Here is a 24,331-nt window from a genome sequence, read left to right as displayed (position 1 = left end):
TGCCACATGGCATCATGCAAAACAATAAATCTGGGGGAGTTGGTGGGGAGGGAACTGACACTGCTTGAGGACTGATTGGACATTGGTTGGGTGGATTGTGACTAATAGTACTATGTAATCACTTTTGTTTATTTTGTTTTTGTTTATTTGTTTTCAAGTAATTTTGTTTTCTTCTTTCCTCTTGCTTATTAAACTCTTTTTATTTCAATTGATGAATTATCTTTTTTCCAGTTTTCTTCCCTGTCCCACTGAACGGGAGCGAGTAAATGACTGAGTGGTGCTTAGCTGTCTGCTGGGTTCAACTACAAGAATAGAAGATGACTGACAGTAAAACAAGGGACATTCTGGCACTGCATATCCAGTGAGTGACACTGGACTGTTTCCATCTCATTTTTGCATAAAGAATCCTCTTTTCACTCCATTTTTGTACAAAAGAATAATATTTTCCAAAAAAAAGCAAGCCTGTCATGAAGTAACCTACAGCAGAACTGGCTGTCAATCTGAAAGAAGAGGAAAATCCAGTACTCATATTGCAATTTTCTAGCATATAGTCTGGGCAAATAATAGGTCAAAGACATACAAACTGTTCAGCTAAGGAAATTATAGGGCCTTTTATCAAGAAACACAGACTGTTCTGATGTATTACTTTACATCTAGATTAATTCCTCACTCTAGTGTTGGAAGATGGATCATCTAAAATCACCTTGGTATATGGGAGAGGGAATGATGTAAAGACAAAGCCTGGAGAAAGGTTTAGCACAGTCTTTTTTCTTCTGTTCAGCAAGGATAATGGAAAACCCTTGAGAAAAAGAAATGCTGCAGTTGAAGACATGCCTAATACCGAATTTCCTACTCAGATGCACTAGAATGGAACTAGAATGGAAACAACTTAATTGTTGATTAGAAACAGTAAAATCAGCAGGAGTTGTAGCTACTACTTAATACAGAAGATTCAGACATTGACCTACTGTGCTATTTCATCACCTGGGGTGATATAAACCTCACCCAGTCTTTTAACCACCTAAGAATTAGCTGTCTAATCTGTGCTAGTGATGTGGCTTCCATCAATGGAGATGAATAGACCTTTTCAGTGTGATTCCTCTCATCCCTAGGGAGGTATTAATAGGGGATAAGATTAATTGTCTTTTGGAGATGTCTCACTCTGAATTTATCTACATGACTATGATAAATCAGGAACCCACATGTTGGCTGGATGAAATTGGATATGACCAAGTTCATGTCTACATATTTATTAGAATGTGCACATCTTCACAATACAAATTCATGTAGGTGTATCTAAACTATCTTACTAAAAGATGCCTTGGGAATCAAAAGAGAAATTGATAACAGATAATTTGCCTAAGAAAAAGGCTGATTTGCTCTAGATAAATAGCTAAGCTGTCATTAACACAAAACATTTAATACCTGCAAAAGTACAGCGGTTATAAAAAAGGGGAGTAATACTTACTACTGGCAAGTTTGACAAACTCAAAATATCTTCTATTTAAAAGTTATCACAAAAAAATTATAAGGTAATTGGTAATTTTTAGGGTAGCTCATCTTATGACATCTCTTTTACCTCCACTCTGGAAACAATAGGCATTCTAATTTTTAGAATCAAATTTTATTCTTGTTACACATGAACTACCATTCTTCATATAATGCAAATCCAATGTAATAAGGAAGATGTGTATTCTGTTTATTCTGAATAGTACCAGATAGAAAAAGGTGCATTAAGATAGAAAAATTTATGTTTGTTTTAAAATACTTATGAAAATATAAGGAATAATGTGTAACTAAATGTTGGCCATGCACAGTTTTTAAATGTATAATTACTACAAACATATTATAAACCTTGATCAAATTATATCTCAGTGTAACGCGAGCTGAAAATCTTTTGCTGCACTTTACAGCTACTATTTAAAGAAATCTTGAAAATTATCGTGTGATTGAAATTTCAGCAGAAGGGCTCTCTTCCTCTCCATTTTGAGGGGAGGTGCAGGGAGGGGAAAAGAGCAGGGGAGAGGGGAGAAGAGAATAAAGAGAGGAGAGGAAAGCTTTGATGCTACTGATGAATTGGTTCTGATTGTTTAATGCATTTTTATAGTTGAATCTCCAAATGTATCTTAGAAATATTAATGAAGATAAACATTTACAACTGAGAAGTTTGTGACGATGTAGAATATATTAAAATTCAGCACACTAATGAACTTTAATGCTTTGCTGAAAATCTGGGAATAATTGAAAATATAAACGTCTAAAGCAAATCTCCTCTGAGGGAACTTTCTCTCTAAACCTTTTTGACAGAGTAGCAAAAATGTAACTTTTAAGTTGTTTTGTGTACACCTACACTATCCACAAATTGAAATGAAATTCTCTTATACAAAAGCTGTGCTTGCTATAAGGTGGTGTGCTAGACAGAATTACCATCACAGGGGTTTTGTTCAGAGCATTATAATTTTTTATGTTATTCTGTTCATCATTTTAAAAGAGAGCTAAAATATATACTTATATAATCATGAATATTTAATTAAACAAAAGACTTTTATCTCCATCCTAACATAGCCTGAAGCCACTCTAAAAAGATACTTTGTTTTCCTCCTTAATATTTCACTATGTTGAACAAATGACTGCTTTCTTGTTTATCTTAATGTAATCTCTCCCCTTCACTTATCAAAATTAAATTATGTACAGTTATTTAATTTTTCCATTAATGACACACTTAGATACATTCCAAAGTATGCATTCTGGATACAAGTCCTCAAACATTTAATTCCATGGAAGATTACAGATGTAAAACAAAGGGAAGTTGAGGAAAGTAGGATTAACAATAATAATCAGTTTCAACAATTTACTTTCAGTGACTTATTCCTGCAATAGCATTAAAAATCATGTTCCACAGACACTCAGCAGAGATTATGTGGAAATTTCACATACTTGACCATCCAGTGGAGCTGATAGATATAATTGTTTTCTTTTCTGGATTTCTGAAGATTCTGCTTTACCCTTGGGGGTAAGAAGATGAACTCTTTCTGCATCATTCCTGAAACTATTTATTTTTATCCACTGATAAATTAATAGACACGGACACAAATTTGGAAACCTTTCACATTTTGAAATTTCACCTCTGTTCTTCATTTCAGCCTGTCATTCAGTGAATTCATCAGTGTCACTCATGTCTTGTAGTTGTGAATTTTTATTGAAGCCTCAGGCATTACTATAGTCAGTCCAATTGAAATACGTTCAACATATTTTGAAAAGTTAACTATGTAGTTGTGAAAAGGGTGAATTACCCTGATTCACCTGAAGCTTTTAATAATTTAAGATTTAAAAGCAGTTGATGTACTCTATTGAGTGGCTCTAATGTATTTTATAAGAAAGCATTTGAGGTTGAAGCTTACGTTTTCAAAATTACCTCTCCTCTGATTCTTGGTGCATAAATTAAATGCAAATTGCTAAATACTCAGGGCAGCCAAGAACTGACAGCTCTGAGCTACAGACATTCCCTACCTGTGATAGTCAGGTCAAGCCATGCACTTAGGCTAAGAATTAAACAAAACAATAACAACAGCAGCAAAACAGAAATCTATGGCTCAAAATATGGGATCCAACTGGGACTTGGATCTAAAGCTTAAAGTGGAAGGCACTGGTTGTTAGGATTGTATTTATCCTGCTCTATGGGGCGTATAGATGAATAGTAGACCTCAGGTAGCTGTAGACTTCAGCAAAGTCCAGCCATGTCTTCTGCTATGTAATAGTATGTAATTGGGCTAAGGTCATAACATTATGAATATTAAGTACAATATATACATATGGTCACTTAGGGGGGAGCAAAGGATAGTAAACAATTAATGCTACTAAAGAGTCCTAGTAGTCTAGTTATTTCAGTAAAGAGATGGCTGGGCATTGAACAACCATATATTCAGTTGCTGCAGTGAGATATTTAAATAAAAACATACTTTTTGAGGGAAGTATTTCAGTGTGCTCAATCGTGAATACACTTGTTGCATTATTCCAGCCATAGTGAAATCTGTGCCAAGAGTATAACACTCCTTGAAGACCATGGTTGAAGGCAATATGGGAGTGTCTGAGCTGATATGTATGTTCTGCACACAAGCACAGGGAAAATAAGCAAGATTTTCTTTTACATTTTTATTGTTATTTCACATAATACCTTCAAGAGAACCAAACAGAGATGTACAATATACTGCTTTGTGATCTAAGTAAAGGGTAGCTGAGCTGTTAATTGTGCATTTACAGAATGCCACCAGGGTCTTTTGAGAGCAACCTTTTGCAGTCATATCCTAAAAGGCGTGCATAGCAAAACACCCTCAATCAGGTTGTGCAGGCTAGAAACTGCATTTAAACTGTGAAACTCTCTGTTTCTTCTGGAGGCCTTAAGGACTGACGTTCTCATGCTGTGACATCATTATCTTTATTTGTGTGCTTTTTATTCCAGTTTGAAACATGACAAGCAATGTGAGATGCACTTTACTGTCCAAAGCACAGCATTTTTAATACTGTGAACCTCAATTGTGAACACACAGCAGGTGCCATGCAGGTAGGGTTTGGCATGAGACCACTGCAGGGATGCACAGCCCATTCAAATCGTGTTTGAGCAAACCACAGAGCCAAGGCAGCTGCACCTGTGTCATCGTTTTCTGAAATGCTGATTGAAAGGTACCTCCTGGACCATGCCCAAGCTTGGATTTTTTTATTTTTTTTTTAATAGTAACTGTTCCTTCATATCAAAACAGAGCCTGAAAGTGAACTAGTGTATGTTCCTTGTGAATAATCTTTAGTGCAGGGCCCAAGAAAGAGCTGGACTGCTAAGCAACTTGTAGTGTGCATACAGCCCAAAATAGTAAAAGTGGTGGAAATGATTCAAAATAGTGCATTTCCCACTGAGGTAGTGTAAGCCACTGCTCAAAAATACAAAGACAAAGCTATTGCAATAATACATTCTGCAGCAAAGAAAGGAAGCTCGAATGAAGGTCATGTCTCAGTTATTAGTCCCTCTAGACTTCATAGGCTCTGTCATTGTACCAGTATAACTGCCTGGTTTTATTTTTTTTTAAACTAATAGTTAATATAAAGATTAATACAGCATATTCAGGCTGCAGATGAAAAGATACTTGCATTTAAATTTGTGGTATCTCCTGTCCTGTTGCTAGCTCTGCAGAGACAGGACAAAACAGCACTTCTAGCTGTGTTTGCTAAGTAGGAAGGTGTCTTGCAGAATATTGTAATTTCAAGCTACAAAATGAGATGACTTATACAATTTTTAACAGGAAATATGTTAAAAAACAAACAAACAAACAAAAGCAAACATCCAGCCATCAGAGCTAAATCCAGACTCACTGGAGGCCAGCTGACTTCAATTTGTTAGTACGTGCCCCCCCATTACCTAGCAGTTATTAACTATCTGTAAAAGAAAAAAAAATATATGTATTTACTTTTACATTTCAATGCATTCTCTCATCTTCATTGCTATTGTAAGATTTCAAGAAAGGTGTGAAGTTGTGCAAAGTGCCAAAAGACTAACCCGAGACCAGATAGAAAAAGAGAAACAAACCAAGGATAGAAAAAGAGCACAAAAGGAAGGGGTAAGGCAAATAGGTGATAAGAAGTTATACAAAATGAGAAACATAGGCTTAAAAATTATCAAAACTACCAGTATTCAAGGTATTTTCATCCTATGTTATTTTCAATATCACATTATACTACCTTACCTTTACTGCTAGATTGGCTCTCATTTTTGATATATATTATGTTCAGAAGCATATTTGTATTTCAGTTCTTCAGAGAGTGCTTCATTTCTTCTATTTCTACCCACCCTTTCTGCTTGCAAAAGGTCCTCTTGCCTTTCACAGCTAGCAAGACTGAGCTAAAATTAAAATCAATGACTCAACCTCGTTGCTTTTTGCTTGCTTGTAGAAGTCAACATTTCTAATCAATCTTTCTGCTTAAAACTATGTATTTTCAAGGACACTTATTACCTTCATCTAAAGATGTCTTTTTGAGAATCTATAAACAGAAGAAGATCACATCCACACTTGCCAACACAATTTCCAGACCCTCATGTGGTAGAAATGCAAACTAAATGTATGACAAGCATTCCTAAATGTTCCTGGAAAAAGCACTGATTTCCACTACTTCAGCATTTTTGTTAATTTGTTTGGAAGACCATGATAAATGTGAGCTATTTTCATTGTTAGCAGGCAGTATCATGGAATGTCACACAAATGATCAAAACAGAATTGAATTTTCCAACAGTTAGCTATGAAATATATCTGTGAATGCTAAAATAATAAATAAATAAATAAAGCGTTCATTGAAGATAAATTTTTATAGCATAAGTATGGCACTTTTTGGTAAGTGTTTATATTAAAATGGCTATGAGACAAGGACATTCACTATAACAGTAATCACACATTGATGCACGCTATCATGGTTATCTGCTTCTGCACATATAGGGCATAAGTGCCATAACTGTCATGAGGCTGAATCTGTTAGTTCTAACATCCTGGTGAACTGGTTTCCTTTACAGGGGTAAAAATAACTTCATTCACAACCCTCTACTGTCAAGAGGAAAATAAGGAAGGCTTGGCTTTGAATTCTCTAAGTGTTTTATATCAATTTATCAGATCATCTCAGATCATATCACCATCACTGGCTGAAGTTTGTCGGACCTGAGATAGCACTTCAGGCTTGAAGAAGTCATCCAGCATAGTTAACCACCTCTAAATCAGGGTTTCCTATGGAATGTGAGAGATTAAGTACTTTGCCTTGCAGTAAAGTTTTTCACATCCTTTGGCAATTTGAAAAATTGAGTCTTTCCTATGTTGTAGCTTTTGTAAACATGACAAAGATCTTTTCAGCTTAGATTTAATTACGTTTGCCTTTCTTTACACAGATGGCATTCAAATACTTTTGTCTAAAAACCATATGTAACAGATACATTTAATAGTATAAAATTATATTTATTTGTACTCTCTTCCTAATATCAGCCCAGATCTAAGAACAGGGAGGTGGGCTTCTGGTCTACTGACCATTAATGCTATTTATATTTATGAAAATAAGAGAACCAAATTTTGCACAGTAAACTGTGAGTTACCTTTTCTAACATAATGAAGAAAATAAAAGAGTCTGCTGCTGAGGCATTTTGCTTTTAAAGTTAGGTATGTCAAACACAGCTACAGTTGAAAATAATATGGCTTTTGCTGTTAAATAATTATTGCTCTCCCAAACTCTCCACAGATTTTGAGAAATAACATTATCTCCTATAATCTTAATGGGATTATTCTTTTTATGTGTTCTTTTCACTGGGCAGTAAAGTTCTTGCTGGTCTTGATACCAGACTGTCTTATGATCTGCCAGCTATGTTTATGTGCTAAAACTAAAAAACGATGTTGGCAAGATGGGTTGGTGTGATGAATGTTTTTTCACATTGTAAGCTCTTATGCATATTTAATCCAACTTTGTATATGCACTTCTGGTTTTACTTTGAGCCAGAAATTCGCAAGTGACTGTGAGATAATTATATTCTGCTTTGAAAGTGAACCATTTGGTACCTCAAACAGGTTACTTCCTCTGATGGCAATTTGCCATTTTTACTGGAAGGAAAGTAGTCATTCTTGTTTCAAATCCTACAATTATTAGGGTGTATTCCCATCTTAATGATGAGTCATGTTTCAGAAATGGAATCACATGTATTTAAAATGACATCTGCCAGTAAGGGCTAGTAGGACTGTTTCTTTAAGTTTTTGTTAAATCCTAATAAAAATGTAAAGGTGGAAGATCCTATAGAAAGGTGTGTTTTTTCATTCCAAAACCAGTTTCTCATCTGAGTACTTGTGGTTATTCAATATTTTTTTCTCAGTTAAACATTGTTACTGTTTTTCTTTCTAGAACCTCTGCTGTGCTATGGAGCATTTGAGATCCCATTGACTCCAGTGGACATTAAGAGAATCTCCAAGACTGTACTTGCACTGCAGGAGCCCAGAAAGCATCAGAACCAAACCCAGAAGTGCACCATCACCTTATTCTCCTTGTTTCCCTTCCCTACTTATCTCCACAGGTGGCAAGGTGAGTGATGTGACCATGGAGGAGCAGCATCACACAACTGTGATTGGGATGTGGGAGGACCAGCACCCCAGGCATGCCAGGATGCTCATCTGCTGTGCTGTCTAGACGTAGCCTAAGTGCACTTGCTACAGCACTCTTGACAGCAGTACTGTTGAGGCATTTTTCTTTCTTTAAAGAAATAGAAACAGTGAAACCTTCAACTGCAGCTTCCATTTTACAAGGTTAAACCAGAAAGCAGTAAAATCAAGAGTCAGGGGGTTTGGTCATCTCATTTTCTGTCAGCACAACTTCAGGATAACTGAGATAACTCCTAAGTATGACAGTATGGGGAATATTTTTTCAAAGGCTGCAAGAGGCATTATACATGTGTGGGGTTAATATGTAATTCTAAGACATTTTTGTCTCTGTGTGCATTAGAGTGTAGAGATGTGCCTGTGTGCATGACTATCTGTATATGCATGCCTTGACTGGGTTTTATAACATTACAGACAAATATTCCTCATTAGAAAAAAAGTTCTCTGATAGCACATGTATCGCTAAAAGCTGTGAGTAATGTGCATAATCAAAAGAGCACATTTTTTTGTTGGTGATATTATTTATTTATTACTCCTATTATGCCTACAGATACTGAATTATTTGTTTCATTATCTCATTTTAATTTCTAATTAGCAAAATATTTATCCACATTGAGACTTCAATTGTATTCAGATTTGCTACCTTTCCAAAGAGCCTTGCAATGTTGGCTATTTTCTCATTTGTGGGACTGGGGGGGGGATATCACTGATGACATCTGAAGAATAAATACTCTTCCAGGCACAAGAGTGGGACAACTTTAATTTTGTTAGTATTTTGAAGCACATACATCAAGAGATGAGAGTATTTATATTATATTTTAAACAGAGCATGAAAATACAGCTCTGGAGTACTCTGCACATTCAATTCCTTTGTCTAAGGATGAACACTGAGAAAGTCACTGTTTTACAGGTTATGCAAACAAATGACAAAGATGTTATTTGTTATTATCACAATGTCTGCAGCAAATTTTCTGGTTTCCTGCAATAGTCATTTATATCCCTTTTTCTGAGGCTACTCAAATATCAAATTAATAAATGCATAGCTGTCATTAATACTTGCCAACCTTTCCTGTGTGCAATCCAGGAGTGCTTAATCTGCTAAACTTAAAGAATTGCCACAGTGCTAACTATACGTACCAAAAATAACAGGCATTCTAAACAGCCACAGCCACCATCACCAATGCCTAAATACATGCATGTGTGCAGCAAAGATGTGCAAACTATTTTAAGATCCTTAAGAATGAAAAGTGTCACAAAGTGCTAGACATCTGTCAGTTCCCATACATATTTATCAGTATTTCCCACGCAGAAGCCAATGGAACTAAGGCAGTAAATTACAGGAACAGCTATAGTGGCTGTGAGCCTGGCAGGAAGTTAATCAGCACTGTTCCACTTTGAAGGACAATGATATTCCTTACTCTCACAAGTGGTTCCAAAGCAGACATCAGTAGACTTTTACATTGTTTTATATTCTTTGCAGTAGATTTTTAGAAAAAAATACTGGGAGATAGGAGATAGAATTAGTGCTTTCAGCTTATAGTTGGCTGCTTGCTTTTCTTGTGCATTTTCTTTTCTTTTATCTACTGATAGAACAGAGCACAGCCTGTTGGTGGAAGGAGGACTCGAGCAGTGATTTTTTACTGTTCTAGCTGCTAACTCAGAAGTCTGATCTAGGTCACTGATGCACAGGGCTTTCCTTTTTCATTTTTGTCCTCTGCTCATGGGAGAGACATAAAGAGATTAAAGGGATAATGGGTCTGATCCAAAGCCCTCTGTGGGTAATAGCAGAGCTGACAACACTTCTGTTTCGCAGCAACTTCTGAGATTTGGGGATTTGTTTCCATTCCACTGCAGAACAAAAGCAAAACCTTTTGGACGTTTTTGTTAATTGAAATTCTTTTGAAATGTTCATTTTGACTAGAAAATGTGATCTTTTTGATTCAGGAAGAAGTCTGTTGCTTTTAATCAGGAAAATGGCATGAGAGGTGAGGGATTGTTGCTAATCCCCTCTTCCTTATAACATGGGGCCAAGTTTTCCATTCCCAGACTGAAAAGATCAGTAAACTAATATTTCCCTCATCCAGGCCGTCAGGCAACTAAGTATGAGCAGATAAAGAATCTTTCCATTGACTTTATAAGTCTTTGAGACAAAATCATAGAAAAAAATACCGGCTTTCCTCTCAACTTCTAACACTGGCAAAAAGATATTAAACAGTAATTTCTACATTCTAATCCACACACACTGATGGAACAGAGTTTCTTTTATTTAGTCAGTCTTAACTGTTGTTGAATTAAAACTAGAATAAGTATTGTTTCTTTCAGTGCTGCTTTATTATGGGGAGCTCTTTAAGAAACCTGAATGACTTTCCCATAAATTTTCTAACTGATAGAAGCAGCCTTTCCTATATAGCACTAATTTAAAGGAACAGCAGTGATTGGATTTTTCCATGGGAAAAAAACTGGAAGTGTTATTGCTTAAATAGATTAGGTGGGATTGATTTATGAACTACACAGTAAAAATGTGGAATGACAATCCAAAATGATTGTCCAGTGTGCCATCTGAAGGGATTAATTCTCACCCAACATTCATCTAAGCATAACTGTATCACTGTCAAGCTTATGATGATCAGACACTGCTTTCAAAAGCCTTTGTATAAATACAAGCATGTTGTTAGAAATGCGTAAGAAACAGGTAAATGGGAGTTTCAAAAGAATGAGTATAGTTTTACCTCCTTTATTTATTTTTATTTTTATTTTTATTTTTATTTTTATTTTTATTTTTATTTTTATTTTTATTTTTATTTTTATTTTTAGTATATTGCTAGTACTTAAAGAAGTCTCAATTGCAATATGCAATGAAATATGTTCTTCACAAATGCTGAGAACTGTCCACCAGAACATATGGGTAAGATTGACTGTGTTTTTAAAGAACACGCTCATAAAAATCACAAATCTATTTTTTCTATTTACTTAAAAACAAACTTCCTTACCAAAACTCCACACATTCGGTATATTTCCAGCTTCATTTGCTCTATGTGGCACTTTGGTTTTTTGGAAAACATATGCAGATACATTCACAGTACAATACATAAATTCACTCTCATGTTATGACTACTGAAACACAAAATCTTTTCTTTGGATCTCTGATATGCTTTATGTTGTATACATTCATTTATGTAATGGTGTTATGCATTATTTACATTTGAATTAAAGACACCTGGTGAGATCATCACTAAAAATTTAGCATTCAGTTCTTTGGAGTTCTTTCACAACTACAATATTTTCCAGTATCCAGAATATTATAGGAGCTTTGACTGCTGATTTTCAGAAACTTGTATTGTGTATATGCATACATACACATAGCTCCCTATAACATTTGCTATCTGCCATTAAAAATATTACCATTGTTAATTCTTGCTCTTTGAAGAGCTCTCTAATTTGGTCTTCTTAGTGTCTCAGACACTAAGCTGGGTGCATCATTTAAATAACTGTTTACACATTTGGAATGATCAACAGTGGACAGGTGAGATTCAATGGATGCAGTATCAAAAGAAATCAGACTGAAAACAGTAGTGAGCTGTTACTACTTGAGAAGTGTGCAGCTTAGTGAAGCCTGTAACAGGAGAATAGCTCAGAGTTGAAAGATCTCAGAGTGCCCTGAGACTTTAAGCTCCATTGTCTAAGAACTAGCAACATTAAGGAGGTTTCAGGGAACTCAGCTTTCATGAAAGACCTTGGATTACTGCCCAGACTAGAATATCAAATTTGATGGGAATAAATCTCAGTTTGCCAGACCGAAGTAAGAGGTTTTGTAAGATCCTGTTCAGTTCCAAGTGCCAGCCTTCAATCTCTCCACAGGATCTTCATGCCTGGGTGTAGTTTTAATATTGCTCTTAATTACAAAAGACTGCAGAGTATCTCCTAGGTTATTCTTCCCCATGATTCAGGAGCATTAAACCATTTTGAGAATAGGGTAAGCCACAAGCAAAAATCAAAATGTAGATAAGAGATTCATAAGGGCCAGACACAACCTTTTGCCTGATGTACCAGAAGAGCAAGAATATCTTGCGTATGTATGTGTCAGCTCTTTGAATCCTTCTCTTTTTATCAAAAATAAGATTTATAATGAGAATTGCCATGTTTCAGATTTGACTTTTTTTTTTTCCCTCTGAGTATTTCAGTTTGTCAGAATATGTCTTTTTATCCCTCAAATGGCTTCAGGTAAATAGCCTTTTCTCTTCAGACAGGGAGCCAGCATGCTAATGTAAAACTTCTAGGAAGTAGGCAGCACAGGTGTTGAAAGTAAATGATTTATCTTTTGGCAGCTGTACATCAACTCCTGGGCTGTAGCTGCAGCAACGGATCATTCCAGGCTTCAGTTTGATACAAGGGCACAGAGAAGCTTTCATGTATATCAGCACCCATCAATACTAGCTTGGATTCAGATGGTGATCAGTCAAAGCAGCTTTGCATGAAGAGTACATAGATTTTCTGTTATATATAGAATTAGTCGGATTTTCTTTTCCTGCATAGAATGCTCCCATTGTTGAAAAGCCAATGTATCAACAGTACTTTGGTGGGGAGCCACAGAGGAATCAAGTCAGCTTGAAGAAATTGTGTTTTGAAGCAAGCATAGGAATGAACTGCTGTGACTGAAATAGGAAATGCAGATTTTTGTGGTGTGGAATAGCTTCTAATTTTAATGTACTGAGTAAAAGGAGAAAACATTATAAAGGTCTTGATTGAATTTAAAGGGAGTTGGTTTTCTTTTTTTTTTTTTAATTCTCCGGAAAATATTGAAATACTTTATGGTTTTGTTTTCATTTATTTTCATTAATACATCAACAACACAGCATTAAAAAAAAAAAAAAAAAAAAAAAAAAAGGTGACCAATCCCCTCACTTTTGGTCTGATATAACTCATAAATTTTGCAACGATTTAATTTACAAAATGAATGTATTGCATATATTTAAAATCCTGCTACCTTTTAATCAACTTTTATGCAAATGCCAGGATTTCATGTTTGTTTCTTTTAAAAGTTATTAATCAGTAATGGAAAATAAACCTTAACATCACCTTCAAGTATTTTCTGCTAAGAATTAAGCAAAGTACAGAGTTAACATTTCCTTAAAATGTTTATAAAAATACAGGAACAAAATCTAACTACCTGGTTACTCTTGGGAAGAAAATACAAATCCGTATTCATTTCATAGCCATGCAACACTACCCATGATCCTTTCCTAAGGATTTTGTAAGTTTCCAACAGACATCTGACCCATTTATACTTGGTAAGATCTGCATAGAAAAATAAGATTCCTTTGAAATACATCTTTCTGTTTTTTTTTGTTTGTTTTTGTTTTTTAAAGCTGAGTCCCATGTTGAAGGCTAATTAACCTGTGCAAAGTAAAATGTCTAACTGTTGCACACAGAAAAGTGGTTTGTTTTCACTGTGAACAAGCTGTAATTAATACATGAGTATGTATTAAATTATGGTGATTTTCATCCCATCTCTAGATAATATAAAAGCATTTTTGAGAGCTGACTAAGGGAGAAACAGGATCAAACTCCAGTCAATTTACTCTTCTGAAAACAATAAACATTTTGATATAATTTATTTAAATAGTACTTATTTTTCCTCAGTTAACATTTCATTATGATAGCAAAAGTCAACTAAAATAATTAAAAGTGTTCAGAAGGGAATAAATGTTTTCTTTTTACATAAACATTTGTAACAAAGGAAAGTGTCTTTATGAACTAATGAATAGCTACTAAGTACAATTCAGTAAAATCTGTGTAAGTCTCACAACTGAAATTCATACGGAAGCTAATAACTTGAAATCAACATACTAATTACTTAAGACAGAAAATTAGATATGTGTTGTTTCTAGAGAAAATAGAATATTAACTGTAGTACCACGATTTTAAGTCCTAATTCCAATTTTTTTTTCTAACATAAATAACTTCTAAGTAATTGGGCAATTATATGAGTTGCTAAAATGGTTGGTTAAATTTGTATTCAAAGACAATAATTTCATTCACTCTGCTTGTATGTGCTACTATAGTTTTACCCCTGGTTAGTGGAGTTCCCTTCAGGAAAGGGCAGGATAACGCAGGCAGAAAGACTGTAGCTCTGATCTGGAACTAAGATAATGCAGAAGTCACTCTTAGTTTTAATAGATCTCCTACATAACACTGAAAAGAAAACTTCCAAGGTTATCCCCTCCTTCATTCTACTTCTGTGAAAAAAAATAAAATGGATTTTAGAAAGATGTAATATTTATAGAGATGTAATACTTAGAAGACAGATTATTACTGTGAAAGACAAGTGGAGGTGGATGGTCTGAACTGATTCCTTGGTATCGTTGCTGCTGATTGCATCTTGAAAGGAACACTTCAAAGGTACCATGTAAAAATGTTTTTCCTTGTGTAAAAATGAGAACCACTTTGTTCAAGAGTTTCTTATACTAATAAAAAAGTACTCCTTTCATGATTTCTGAATAAGATGGTGTGGGTGTTTTTTAAAACTATGAGAAAAACAGTACTGCAATTGCACAAGGGCTTACTTTGCCCTCGAATCAACAACTCCAGGGAAATGCTGCATCAGAGCTGGAGCTTCAGATCAGTATCTTCATGTTTTTGTAATGAGTGATAATCTGCTACTCATACACATCACTGAAAATTTTTGCAGTGTATTTCCTATCTGTATGAACTAGGAGGCCCTGAGGGCACTGCCTGACCATTCAATTCCTTTACAGTTTACTTTGGGCCCCCCGTTTCACTTCTGCCCAAAGGCCCGGAACCACATAAAATAAAAGTACACACTGTAAGTTGACCTGTCTGCAGTTCTCTCATAATTGTGCCCAGGCCCAGCTGTGAAACTCACAGAACTGGACTTTGATCTATCAGTTGTCTTCCCATCTTGGCCTAGGATATGACCTTGTGACTATAGTGGTCTGGCCCTCAGGGAGTCTTTGCAGGATCCTGGCACTGTCCTTGAAGATGCATGTCCTAACCAGGTGACAAACAATGCAATTCCTGACAGACAGCTAATCAAGATGGCCTAGAGGTAAGGCAGGCTGTGTTGAAAAGAGAGAAAGAACTGCATAGAATTAGGTGGGGGCTGAGAAGAGTCCAAGTGCATTGAGCCCTAGAAAACTGGGCCAGTGAGAGTGATGTGAGAAAATATCAGGTCACACATCACAGAATCATAAAATCATAGAGTCATTAAGGTTGGAAAAGACCACGTAGATCATCTAGCCCAACAGTCAAACCACCATCACCATGCCCTCCATCTGACCCACATCCCTCTGTGCCAGGAGAGCTTGCCTCCTTCATCCATAAACAGCACCATACCCCATTTCTTTTGCAGCCACGGAAGCAGCTGATGTTTGTCTATCTGACTGGGAGCAAAGAGTGAGTGTGAACAGACTACCCAGCTGTCTGGAAGCATTTCTGATTAAATAGTCATTGTGCTCCCCATTCTTCCACAGGAGAACACTTGGGCATGGCTGAAGATGTTGGGTAGACTGAGTTCTACCACCCATCTGCAGGGGACTATCTGTAACAGCCTTACTCCAACAAAAATGGTCTTGAATAAGTATGTGCAAATGATCTTTAATTACAGGAACACAGCAATATTTTTTTTAGCTGTACCCACATATATTTTAAAATAATATAATCAATGACACCATTTGAAGATGACATTTTGTATTTGAATTCCACCTTCCCATATTTTAACTACCACCTCAAAAAAAGTGGTGAAGTTGAATAAATTCTTCTATATACTCAGTTATATTTTCAGCTTTTTCATGAAGACTTATAAATGCCTCAGCCTTTTAGCTAGTTATTTTTGAACGATACTGGTCTTTTATCACCTATTTGATTTCCCAAGGGAAAAAATGTTTTGAACATTGTAATGTGTAAAATTTATTTATAAACATATGGAGGGCAATTTTATCTTTATTTCGAATAGAAAAATGATTATTTGTGCATAAAAACACATACTTTTTTAGTGAAGATAATACAGAAAAAAATTAGTTGATTATTTTCTTAGATTATGCTATTTATAGCCTGCAATTTGTTACTTGTCTTTTTCTAATTCATGGTAACTGATTTCAATAAATTAATTACTAAGGCAGATAACACAGATAATTTCATTGAAACGAGTTAAAATCTTTTCTTATAATTTTATCTAAATTACTTTACAGATTAAAAATACACGTCAATGAGATGCAAACCAGTTATAGCCTGGCATAAATAACAGCAGTACTGAAGATGATGTACAGGCTGCATGCAAGATTTTGGATTAGGGAAAGTTTAACTCTGTAGCTTCCTTGAGGCTCTCTGCTGTATAGTTTCAATGTAGATGGGTCTAAATTCTCCAAGCTTTGAGATGATTTGAAAATCTTAGAATTTCAAAGTAAAATTCACATAGAATTCATAGAATTGCTAATATCCTGTTCACATGTGAAACAAGTGATTTAAATCTGCAAGTATGAGTATATTTAGTTCCATCCTGGACAAGCCCCCATGTCTCTTTTTGGGTCTATGTGAGTTTCAAATGGACTGTCATGAGCTCTCCAGAAACAAATCATGGCAGTGGAGGAATGTTGTGGAATATAGCTGCAGCTTTTTTAGCCACCCACAGACTGTAATGGCTATTTTGGTTTCCATCATTTCCCTAGTCAGATTTTTCAGATTACAAGCCATGGTGACAAATGACACATTATTTTATATAAGTGTGCCAAATACTGGTAAAACAAGCTTGAATTTTATTTTAGTCTAGATGTGGGGAAACAAGAAAGTACATAAACTTTTCTGGACTCAGTTGTGTGGATTGTTACAAGTCTGTGAACATAAATGAAAAATAATAGAAGGTCATCAGAAAATGGGCATTTATATTTCAGTATTGGAAGCAGCAAGAGTTAGATGCTCATAGATGACTTTGTGACCTTCTTATTATCCAACCTGCGATAACTGCTGTGAGAGTTACATCTGCATTTCTGCTTGCTCTTTTTCAAAAGGGAGTATTGAAAAGAAGTTAATTCTGTTCTGATAGAGTCCACAAAACCCCGTCAGTACTGAGACTTTAACTTCCTTTGGTTTGATATTCTGCTTAAGAAGGTCAGTTCACAGACTGATCATGTCCTTTTATTATTTTCACAGGAACAAGATTTGTTATTATCTAAGAACTAAAAATACATCTTTGTAATTCTAAAAGAGCATTTGTCAATGAAGATCAACCATGCCTTATTTTATGCCTTCATTTGCAGACTAGTGTATTTGATATTGCTGATGACTTCAAATTAGCAATGAACTAGGCTCTGTCAAGGAAAGAATAGGTAACCGTGATGTTCAGATGTGCTGGGACCTGCTACGTGAGTGAAAGCAAACTGCTGCAGTGATTTTGGATACAAAGGCCTCCCATCACTCTTCAAATCATCTACAACATCTTTTCATATATGTTCATCTTAATTTTCCATTAGTAGAGTAGTCTTTCCCCCTGCACTTTTTCAAAAGTCTTAGTTTTCACCTCTTTGAATTTCAGGCCTTCCCCAGTAAGGTGCTGATGGCCATATGCACCAGTGCTGATTGGAAAATGTAAGAATTACCACCTACAATCAAAGTGCAGTATACTTTAGCTAGGGAAAAAAAAAAAAAAAAGATTGGGTGCTGTAATAATGTTGCTAAATGAAAAGAGGACAAATGATCTCTCGTAGATAGACTATATAATTTAACAGAGGATATAATTTGCTTTCTTGTTGGGTGACATTCTTACTTCCATTCCCTCTTTTTTTTTTTTTTTTTCCTTTCTTTTTTAAACAGCTTCGTTTACCTGGCTTCAAATTTTGACCACCCTCCTCTCAGCTTCATGCTTAACCCCCACTCCATCTTTTAACACTACTTCTCTTTTGTCACTCCATCCATGTTAGGAACTTGAGTGGTGTCAGTTTGCTCATGCTGCAGAATCTACCACAGATGGCAGCCCACTACCAGCTTGTTATCCAACACTTCTTAATGAAAATCACCCAGATGACACAAAAGCAATTCTGGCTCACCCACTCTGATTTTTAATGTTCAATCATGCTCTTGTCCTGAAATATGCTTTCTGCTGATGTAAGTATTCTGCCTTGTGTTTGCACTGCCTGAAGCAACAATGCAATACAAACCTAACTTTTTAATCTTGTGTAAAACTGACAGCCACACATATTTCATACAATCACGTGCCATCAGCTTTACAATGATTAAAAAATGCCCACTGTTCATGTGGTTTGTTAGAGTTCATCTTTAGCACATACCAACTGCAAAAAGTTATAACTGGCACATATGTGCTCTAATAAACATAGGAAGAATTTGAAAGATCTTGGCGATGACAATTTTAACACCGTTCTCTTGTAAAAATGGATCTTTCTTGCTTACAAAGACTATCTTACTCTCCATTGTGACATAGACAAGAGATGGGTCTTCAGGAAGAAGGAATTGGAAATTGAGCGTGGGACTGGTTCTATTAGTTAACATTCACTTGGCTTAAGCACTGTGCTGTTCTGATCATCTCCACAGTGTGTGAGCAGAGGGTTACAGTTCTGCTTCTGTGTTTGGCATGGAAGAGTTTTCAATCAATTACATTTCAGTTATTTCAATTCTAAGACATGTGTTTAAATTATCCCAGCTCTAATATATGTATTGTTGTAGTCATTTCTTTCCAGTCTTGTCAGGAGAACTGTCAGTTCACACCACTCAATCTTTCAGCAGAGCCACAGTAGGGCAGATAACTTGGTTGGCTCCTAGCTATCAAGAACTCTGTTAACATCAATCAGTATTAAGAAAGAGGAAAAATAAGGATCTGTATCTCTAGATGAGAACTGAAGTACAAATCTGTTCAATTAGGCATGAAACCTATCACTGCATATTCTCATGCATTTATCAAGTCAACACTTAACTACATTCTTCAGAGCAACTCTATTATCTGCATGTATCCTGCACGAAGCTTTTAAAATCCTTTTCCCCCTCAATGGCTCACTGCACTTTATTGAAGTTAATATTTACAAAAGCGATTCATAAGGAACACAAACATTTTTATTCGCACCAGCTCTGTGCAAAAAGACCACCACAAGATTCCTAAAGGAATTACTTTTGATTTCACAGTGCCTAAGAAACAAGCTGAGTCGAAAAGGGCGAGCAGATCAGCTGCGGGAAAACTACGCTTAAGCTCCGTTTACCCGGCTTCAAATTTTGACCACCCTCCTCTCGGCTACAGCTCAACACGTGGACGCGGATATGGCCACAGCTGCCCTCACCACCCCGCCTGGCAGAGACCCCCGACGGCCGCCTAGGCTCCAAACCGCGGAGGGGCGGCGCCGCGATTCCTCCCCCGCGCCCGCAGCCAGCACGCAGAGGCAGCTTCCCCCGGGTTCCGTGTCTCTCTTCCAGGGTTTATTTGTGCCGCCTCCGCCCCGGGAGCGTGTGCGGCAGCCGCCCCGCGTTGAGCTCTATGCGGGGGCCGTGAGGCAGAGGCTGACTCCGGTGAGCGGGGATGTCGCCGGGCCGACTGCGACTCTGTGAGATTCATAAACCCAGCACAACACTGAGATGGGGATCGATGTGTATTCTCTCCGGCAAGCGGGCGCTCTGTACCTGCTTAGGAGAAACTGCACGGGAAGTTTGAAGCGGGCAGGCGGGAGGTGGGCAGCACCCTCTCTCCGAGCACTGCGCGCGGCTTCCACGCGTCCCGGCAGCTCCAGCTCTACCAGGGGGGCCGGCCCGGGGGAGGGCCGCGCGTCACAGAGGTGGGGCGGCGTCACAAAGCGCCCCGGGAGCTGCGGGCGGGGGTCCCGGGCGGGGCCGGCATCGCCGCGGCGGGCTGCGGCCGCGGTGGCGGCGGCGCGCCGCCTCGCCTCTCCTCGCTTCGCCTCGCCTGGCCGCTCGCCGCCGCGGAGGGGCGGCGCTGCCTCCCTGCACTCCCCCGCCCGGCGCCCCCGCTCCGTCTCCGGGAAGGGCGCGGGGAGCCCCTCGTTGCCCCTCGGCTCGGCGGCGGAGTTGGAGCCGGCGGCGGCAGCTCGGTGCGATGCTGTGTTAGCCCCCCAGGGAGCGCCGGAGGGAAGGGGCGCGAGTGGCCGGGGCTGCGGCTGGCACCATGGGCACCGGGCTCGGGGGCGAGGCGGACGGGCTCTCTGCGCACTCCGAGTGAGCCCGGAGATGTGCCGGCGCCCGGGGGAAATATTTTGGAAATAGCACGGAGCGGTCCGAGGAGGACGAGTGGCGGCACCCCGTTTCACCAGCTGAGAGGAGGTCGCCCGGCGGTCGTGTACAGGCAAGTAAGCGCTCCTTTTCTTTCTTTGATGTTTGTATTTTATTTGCTTATTTATTTATTTTCCCTGGCTTTTCCCTGCATCTCGAGTGACTGCTTCTTGCAGCTGTTGGTTGCCTGCGCCGCGTTTGGAGTTCAGTCTCTCGGCGGGTAGGTGCGGGCTGGGCTGGGCTGCAGGGGAGCGCGGTCCCGCATCCCAACGGTACGCGCTGCGCAGTGGCACTGGGGGAGAACTGCGTGCGGGGTGCCCGCGTGTAGCTGCAACAAATGGTGACTTACAGGAATTGGTGTGAAATGTCTTTTTCTTTGTGCTGGGCTGTAACTCTATTGTAGGAGACTCTTAATTGTTTTCTGGCAGCAGCAGGGCTGCGTATGAGCATTTCAGATCCTGCCAGGGTTTAAGCTAGTGAAGCTGGAGTTTTGATTTTGATGCCTTTAACTTTCTGGTGTCCTACCTGGAGATTTCCTTTGAGGTGCTTTTGCTGTAAGGTATGGTTTACTCGATCTTGTTTGTTTGTTTGCTTTTACCTGTGGCTACCTATTATCATACTTGGTAATGCCATGAAACAGAAAGTTGACCGTGATGTGCTCAGGATGCAGGACGTGGGCAGTAGGCAGGAGGCTGATTCTGCCCCTGAGGAACTCCACAGGAGCAGGCCCATGAGTATATAATCTCCTGCTAAAACCTCAAAGAGCTCTGAACAGACCTGTCACGCTGCAGAGGATGAACCCTCCTGTTCACGGTTCAGCACAGATAGTGTATAAGCTAACAGCCCTCATTCCCCTATCTACAAAGCACCTGCCTCTGAAATGCAGGGTCTAGAGACATGTTTTCTATGCCAGTTTGGGAGCACACCGAACTTCAGACTGTGTTTAATTAAGTTTGCTGCTATTGATTTTCTTAGCAACTTCTTTCTGAGCCTGAAAACTACAATCGTGTACAGTGACCTTGATGTATGTTGTGTTTGAACATGGGAGCATCGCAGAATAAAAGCAGTTACACAGATTTATAGTTCAGCTCTGACACTTCACTAAGAGCTCTGGCAGCGCCAAGTTGAAGACGGTAGAGAGGCACTGGGCATGGTGTGTGTACAGGCTCGGGGAAATAGCTCACTTACAGGGATGAAAGTATAAGTTACAGTCTTGGAAGCTCGTGCAGAAATGTCAGCATGTGTGAACATCTGAGGAGTCTGGGATATTTCTTTTTCTAATGAGGGAGACCTCTCGCAAAAGATGTTTGGGGACAATCTCTGAGCTCTTCAGGTTAAGGCACGTTGATTTGCTGACAGGAACAGATCTTCTAATGGGCTACAACAGATGTTTTTACATAGATGTGATGCTAACTGCATTAAAAGCTGTTGACTTGCCAGTACTGTGGACACGTAACTAACTCAAGCTTATAGCAGAAAGATAAAGTAAGCCTTTCCTGTAACAGTGGATGGAGCTCCCTGTGGATAAGCAGGCAAAGGGGAATGTCATTTGTTTCAGTGCAATTTCAGGAGAGCTTTCTTGTGGTTTGTATTTCTGACTGCCTGAAGGTACTATGAAACACAATTAGAATAACTATTGAAAAATATTGGGACACGAATCAATCCATTACTTTAAACAGCTTCTGTGTCATATCAACAAAGTACAATTTTAAACAAAGTGCATCTCTGGTTTTGTTGTAGCAATTCCTTCCTCTGTTGCAGAGTGGCAGGCTTTCACTAAGCATGTGCAAGGGAGATCATGAAACAGTGAAGCATGCACTGATTTGAATTAATTTGGGCTATGTATTACAGTGGCGATTTACACAATTAATATAATTAACTGCTTATAGTTGATTCTATAAATGGGTTTTAAAAATAGTGTCAGCTTTGCCTCTTCTGATACAAATTACGGAACTTTTATTTTCTTTTTGGTTTTTCAAATTAATCAAACGCTGTACTCGCTCTTTGCCTCAAGAGAAAGAAAACATAATTTAATGATGTATCGTTTGGCTTTTGCAGTATCTTGTCCAATTGCTATGAGATAATCTAATGAAGGTCCTCGTCACTGAATTAAAGAACATGCTGCTCTAGACTTTCATTTATAGAGAAATTATTATTCTGTTACATGGCCAAAGAACCAAGTTTTCACAGAATCTAGTAAAAAAAAGAAACCTTTCTTTTTCTGTTAGGAACTTGAAAGGGGGAAGGTAAGACACGAGGTCTTCAAGGATAAAATTACAAAGCAATGACTACTAAGATACTGATCAAAACCCTTTATCTTCAGATATTTTCTTAATCTTTGATTTGAAACTTTTCCACATACTTGTAGTTAAGTTTAAATTATGTGTAGTTCTTAATTTTAAAAACTAGAGAATGTCTGTTGTACCATTTACTGTAATGCTATTCAAGCATTCTCTCTAATGTGCTGTATCACAGTTTGCTTGTACCTTTTTCAATTAGAGATTTCCAAAGTACAGTGCATTCAACTTTATGGCAGGCATTTTTATTTTAATACTATGCAAATCCTTTTAATAGAGAAGGTATTGACTTGATTCAGAGATTTCAGGGTAAGATACTACATTTCCTTCCTGATTTTTTTTTTTTTTTTTTTTTTTTTTTTTTAAATTTTTATTTTTTTCCCCCTGTATTTGCTCAGATGTGCTGTTTGGCTTGTCAGGCATAACTTGCATCAACTGACAGAAAGCCCTGTAAGCAAAATTAAACATTATCAACAGTTCAATAAGGTTTTGCTTGTCAGTCCAACCCAGAAGAGTATGTTATTTCAATCTATCTATCTATATATATATATATATATATATATATATTCATAAAACAACTGTAGTCTGTTCTGAGTTCTTCACTCTGGATTTCTCAGATAAGCACCATTTTTTCATGCTTGTAACTTAGCACTGGTCCTTGTGCCTGAGCCACCACAAACGTTGCCAGTATTCCTTACCAGTAGTCATTGCCAGCTTTGCTTGCATGCATTGTTAAAAAGGTAAGGAGTTGTAGCAAAAAATGTCAGATGGGTTTAGCATGCAGTCTTTCATGGCCCTTCTCATGGCTGTGCTCTCAGTTCAGGTTTCCAGCATGAGAATTGAATGTGGGTGGGTTGAATCCCAATTTAAGTCTGCTGCATCAACATGTTCCTCTGACAGGCTGCTGTGACATTGGCTCAGCATGACAACGCAGATAACCTTCTGTATTTACCTTGAGTTTCACCTGCCACAACTGGAGAAGTCCCAAAGCCTTTTTGCCACTGAGGCTAACCTGATTTTTCTGTATTCCTGTCGCAGATCAGAAAGACAAAGCGCACATTAAGGAAAAAAGAACAGATTACACCTCAAATATACTGCTCTAATCTACACCAGGGAATGCAGTGGAGGCACTGTTAGTGAAATTTGCACATGCAGTCATTTTCTAAAGGGAAACACCTGTCCATCTTCAGAGGCTGATGTAGCAGGTGATATACCTATTCATTATGAAGAAGAGGAGATACGTAATAGGGAAGCAAAGCTTTCCTTCATTGTGCACTTCTGATATGGTTGTTGCTGTCATTTGCAGTTGTGAGCTTTATCTTCAGTAATTAGCTGAAGCTGGCCAAAAGGGGTGGCACAGAGATGTGTAATGAATCTAAAGGAGCAGGAGCTAAGGGCTGATTTTTTTCATGAGGACTTTCTCTCTTCAATTTATTAAAGTAAATATTTTTGCCCTCAGAATGGATTTGGATCTTCCCAGGTTGGAACAGGTGGATGAGGTAGAGCTCATCTCTGACACTGGTGCTTGCAGTATATTTTAGTGGCCACTGAAATTCTTGTGTGAGATGTGGTTGAGGTTAGGGCTGTGAAGGAGTTTCCAGTTTCAATCACCATGTACTCAACTGATTGTTGTCA

At 38.1% G+C, this 24,331-nt stretch overlaps 1 protein-coding gene across 10 annotated transcripts in view; it reads left to right on the top strand.

Annotated features, from left to right (window-relative positions):
• Positions 1-20,055: 20,055 nt before the first annotated feature.
• SNTG1 (syntrophin gamma 1) overlaps positions 20,056-24,331 on the top strand; it is a 325,126-nt gene continuing 320,850 nt past the window's right edge. For 4 of the 10 annotated variants that reach the window (XM_048940578.1, XM_048940567.1, XM_048940577.1 and 1 more), the window contains exon 1: positions 20,058-20,472. The gene's annotated coding sequence lies outside the window, so the exon portion shown is untranslated. Of the gene's footprint in view, positions 20,477-20,941; positions 20,959-24,331 lie in introns of those variants that run through there. The other 6 variants (XM_048940574.1, XM_048940573.1, XM_048940569.1 and 3 more) reach the window with 4 other exon arrangements.

The sequence above is a fragment of the Lagopus muta genome, chromosome 3, assembly GCF_023343835.1.
Source record: "Lagopus muta isolate bLagMut1 chromosome 3, bLagMut1 primary, whole genome shotgun sequence".
Taxonomy (NCBI): domain Eukaryota; kingdom Metazoa; phylum Chordata; class Aves; order Galliformes; family Phasianidae; genus Lagopus; species Lagopus muta.
Note: the sequence above shows the minus strand (reverse complement) of the source record. Positions and strands in the feature narration are given on the sequence as shown.